The following is a 5,307-nucleotide window of genomic DNA, read 5'->3' as shown; positions in this document are numbered from 1 at the left end:
GACATAATTGCGTTTTTTGCAAAAGATTTGTATCCTTTTTGATTTGTAAAAACAGAAAACAAAGTATCTACAATCAGAATACAAATAATATACAATTTATCTACAAACTGGGTACATTAAATTTTAATATCCCAATTCTCATTCAATTGTAGCATAATTGGAATTTTTGACATAATTGCGTTTTTTCAAAAGATTTATAGAAGTTTTAGTAGTTTTTTATTTGTGAAAACAGAAAATAAAGCATCTACAATAAATACAAATAATCTACAATTTATCTACAAAATATCTACAAACTGGGTACATATTTGGACTCGACATGCTTCCCCTGAAATGTAAGTTTCACATTTTTTATACATATTTTTGTCCAAAACAGTACTAAATCATCCACTTTAATACAATTTTTATACAATGTTGTTCAACTTTCATACAATAGGTAAATGAATAAAAGAAAAATAAATAAACAACAGTCTTACAATTTTTCTACAATTTTTCTAAAATTTCTGCAATATAATGTATGTCATGTCTTCTTCTTCTTCTTCGAGTTTCAATCTGAAATTCAGTCAAAATCAAGTCTAATCTTCACCAAAACTCCTCAAAATTGAGATATAAACTCCAAATCACATTTCCGATTATTTTCAACAACACCCAATCCAAACAAATAATGATTTTTGAAAACCCAAGTTTGAATTCAAAGCTTTCAAGCTTTTTAATGGCTATCAATAGTGGAATTGCTGCTCTCTTTTCATTTGCTTTGTATTACTAAAATTTGGGATTGAGAGATAGAGAGAGATGTATAGAGAAATCTGGAACCAGAGTGTATCGCAAAAACAGAGTATGAAAAATCTTATTCTGCGTTGTGGAAGATCAGAGTGAAGCCGACGATAATTATGGAATGTGCGTGATCTACGTTTGTGGAAGATCTTTAAGAATATTTAATTCCCCAATTTTAGCGCGCCTAAATAAGGAATCCTACAGCTACAATGATTCCTTATTTAATGCATTGTCTATATTTTATAGGAATACTATTAGCATGAAGGGTAATATGCAAACTATGAACATATTTGGTAATATAGTTTCCTATATGGTATAAGAACGAAAATTTCCCTTCTCTATTTTCTTTTTAAATTAACCTTATTTTATAATGACCCCACTTATCTTCATACTTCTTTCTTCTTCAAGTTTCACCATTGATGAAAAGCAACAACTAAAAAGTTTCTTCCAAATTACAACAAATGGAAAAAACATAAAATAAGCACACAACTTCATCCAATATATACTATCACAATTGCTTATACAATCAATCACAAGCATTACCATAATAATTAATTGGATAAATTAAATTTCACATCATTAAGTTAGAAGAATCATGTCTGAGATGAAATTTACCACCATAAACTTTATGACTGAACTCTGCCACCATAACCTCAGTCGCCGCCACCAACAGAGACATCACCTCAGGCGACAAAGATGTTTGAGGCTCCTTCACGGCAAAAGTTAAGACCAAGATCCAATAATTTTTTTATGGATCTTTACTGCTGGAGTTTTTCAAGAGAAATTTTTTTAAGAAAGAAATAAATGAAAGGCGAAAGGTAGCAGTCGACAACCGAAAAACTTTTGATATAATCATTCTTCTTTAGATTTGGAGTGGAACGGCTCTGTCCATCATATTTTGGCTAAGAGGTCAAATGAAGATGAAGTAAAGAATTGCATTTTGGGGAAGAAGAAGTAAAGGAAAGAAAAGAATTGCAGCAATTTTCGGGAAAGCTTGAAAGAAGATGAAGAAGAAAAGGCATATGAAAGGTGCGATGGTCACATGGAAAGGTAGGGGAAAGATGCGATGATTTTCTACTTGGGGTTCTACTTTTGGGAAGATCACAGTGAAAGAAGGTGTGGGGCGTAAGGAAGAAGAATAGGTGAGCGGTTTTTTTTTTTGGGGGGGGGGGGGGGGGCGACGGCCTAGTTGGAAATAAGGAAAAAGGTATTATTTTCTTATTAATTATACGTGTCAAATATTTTAATTAAAAATTACACTTGTCATTCTTTAATTGGTTTATTGACACATCACCAGCAAGTGTAACTCACGCATATGGTCTGCTCCACTCGAATGTTTACTTGATACACTTAATAGTCATTTGAAGTGCCTAAATAGTAAATGGGTCAATTAAGGTGTCCATCTGACCGTTGAGGACAACTTGATGGGGTTGTTTATGTATTTTGCCATATTAGTAAATAAGCCCTATACTATTATACATTATAAGGGCAACTAAAATGCACCACATTAAAAAATGCATCAATTCACAATTTTTAACTTCCAGACATTGTATATCACTACAACAAGGATAAAAAAAATGTAAAAGAACAAAAAAATACGATTTTTGATGCTTCAAGATATCATGAAATTTTATAACAGAAGGGATAGACAAGAACAGGTTAGTCATCAATATAGCATTTGGTTTGTGGTTCCCTTCATATTAGTACTGCCTCAAAATATTGAGGATTATGAATAATATGCATTTTAAACTAATCTCTACACTATGTTTTCTAACAGGAGCACCTCAAGTAAAAGTTAAGGCATATTTGTCGAAGCAGAACATTATTCATAGATAGAGATCTTAACCATATAAAATAACTTTCTAATATCATGGCAACTAAATTCTAGAGAAAGCAAGAAAGAGCAACAGACATAAGATTCACAAGTCAACATGTGCATATTTAACTTATAATCTCGACTAAGCAATCGAGTTATTCCTAAAATAAGGATCACAATGACGCAGACACTTAGTAAACAAGAGTGGTAAGTATTCTCCTTTTTTATGGTCTTTGAAATTCAACCAGATTCCTAGAAAATTAATTTCTAGTTTACGATGAAAGACAAACTCATTCAATAGCGAGAAAATTTAAGGAAAAAGATAGAAGACCCTTTTAGTCATTCAGCTAATTAGACTGATTCCTTATGTAAAAGTTCCATCTTTATTCAAAGGGCTAAAATCAGTATTCACAAGTTCATCACATCACCTCTAAAGATATGCTTTTCTAGAGAAGAGTAAAAGTAGCAATCAAACTTATATCAATACCTTTAGTTACTTAAATCCACGCCTCTAAAAATATGTATGAAAGAAGACTTGAATCAAGGTGTATAATTGTAGAAATAAACATCAACTTCTATAGGTATGGCATCTAAACCTCCGAGGAAGGAAAATCTATAGTCAAGTTTTCTAACTCTCGAGGGCAAGAAAAGCGAATACATTCATGCTTTAACAAAATGCAACTTTTCAATGTTTAACGGAGTAAGCAATAATTTATCACCTAAAGATTATCCTCTTAAAGCATACTCAATAAATAGATTGCTTACACTCATGTATGAGCATTTATACTTCACAACAAAGAAGGGATCTCATTCCATACTCCATAAGTTGAATTAAACTCCTATGGACATGTTGTTTATTGGTGTAATACAAAGAAAACCAAATCTTCACTTTGCAATGTTCATTTAGCTAAATCTGCTTTAAACGAAATGTTAGGAGTCCTAAGCATAATGTCTAAGTGAAAGGGTCCTCAATCACAATTACCAATGACAAAGTCTTTCATAAATTATGACATCTAACAGAAAAGTATACAAAGAAAAATAGAGTATTATTTTTTATGAGCATTTTATCAAATATCAGGCAGACATGTTTCAGTAACATATACCAGAACATAACCTTCTTAAAAAAATTATTTCTAATAACTTTAGTCATAGGATCATTCCATCAAACTAAAGGTAAACAGAAATAAAAGCAAAACACCCATCTTTATAGTATTAAAACATGGAAGCCTAACTTAACATGTCTTGAAAAACTACATCAAGTATCGAACATGCTCTAATCAGAACCAAAAGATAACGACAGAGAAGATGCGGACCTTTTGCCGGGCAAAGAACTGAGGCGGGTATCTAAGGTGCACTATCAAACTCCGACCTCGCGCTACCTTGAACCAATGTTAATCGCCGGGGTAAATAAATAAAAAATGCTTCTGGTTTGATTAAAAACCAACATAACCGAGAGATTTAAAAGAAGGCAATTTTGAGAGGTATGGATGGCGGCTAAACAAGGGTTAAAGGAGGGAGCTCCAGCTTTTCCTCCCCTCTTTTCAATGGCCTTAAAACACTATTATTTATAATGAAAAATCTAGGGCTTAATTTCTAGGTGGGATTTGAAATTCAAACGGCCATAAGAGTCGTTCTGTCTTGATCAGTGGTGACGATGGCAGTGTGAGTTTTCACCATTTTTGGTGAGGCTCCTGTTAAAGTAAAGTAAAGAGAAGGTTAAGCAGAGAAATAAAAAATCTAGGGCCTTGGTCAACTAACATCACGTGAAGAGGGAGAGAGAGTGAAGTAACAAGTTCCAATCATTGGATTAAACGCTTTAATGGCTAAGATTAAGTCTGGCGTATTTATCAAAACAACATAGTTTTGATGGAGTTCTAGAGTGTTCTATGGTTGGGCTAACGTGGAGGATTTTGGGCTGGTTTGAGCCAACTTGGGCTTGTTCTTGGGCTATTTAGAGTGGCTGAAATTTGGCCTTTCATTCTTGGAATTTTTACCTCCTATAGCAAGGTCAATATCTTATTTATTTTAAATAAATACCATTTAAAAAAATTATATTCTATAAATACCTTTTAAGATTTATAGCAAAATATTTAATTTTGATTTTCTCCTAGCCCTAAGCCACTAAATACGCTAATCAGTTACATTTTTTTCTTTCTCTCTCTACTCTGATACATCTCATTCTCTCAAAGTTTCGTGGACCTCTTCCTCTAATATCAACTCTCTTTTCTCCCAAAGTTTCGTGGACCTCTTCCTCTAATTACTCTTTTTTTTCCCGAAAATTCTCATCTTTGATCAAAGAAAGAAGATATAAAGAAGAACAGTGCATACGAAAATTCATGGGCTAATAAGTGGGATACAATAATACAGAACTATATTCCAAAGATACCAAAAAAGTAATTCCGGTGGCGGCAGAGTGGCAAAAAAGGTGGGAGATTGTGCAATTAAATATAGCAGCAGTTCGTTAAGCCTGATCTCACCAGAATTGGAAGAAGTCATCTTGCCAAACAACTTAGAGTGAAATTTCCACGAAGGCGGCGCATTTTCACTACCGGCTTCCGGTGAACGGCGAATTCGCCGAAAATTAGGGTTTGTTCTTGAACAAAGACGATGGAGTTTGGGCGGAGCAACTTGATTTTCTGTTAATATATTTCAATGTATTTTCATGTATTTCATTGTATTCATTGTCTTTTTTTTAATTGTAATTCCATGTATCTCATTGT

The 5,307-nt window shown here is 33.1% G+C and overlaps 1 long non-coding RNA gene across 1 annotated transcript; it reads right to left on the bottom strand.

Moving 5' to 3' along the window:
• Positions 1–326: 326 nt before the first annotated feature.
• On the bottom strand, positions 327–4,385 carry LOC138872103 (uncharacterized). Its single transcript, XR_011400534.1, has 2 exons — positions 3,901–4,385; positions 327–549 (listed from the first exon to the last, which is right to left on the bottom strand). It is a non-coding gene; the product is annotated as an uncharacterized lncRNA (long non-coding RNA).
• Between the last annotated feature and the right edge of the window lie 922 nt (positions 4,386–5,307).

Source organism: Nicotiana sylvestris, chromosome 6, assembly GCF_000393655.2.
Source record: "Nicotiana sylvestris chromosome 6, ASM39365v2, whole genome shotgun sequence".
Classification (NCBI taxonomy): Eukaryota; Viridiplantae; Streptophyta; class Magnoliopsida; order Solanales; family Solanaceae; genus Nicotiana; species Nicotiana sylvestris.
This window is presented reverse-complemented; position numbering and strand designations above follow the sequence as displayed.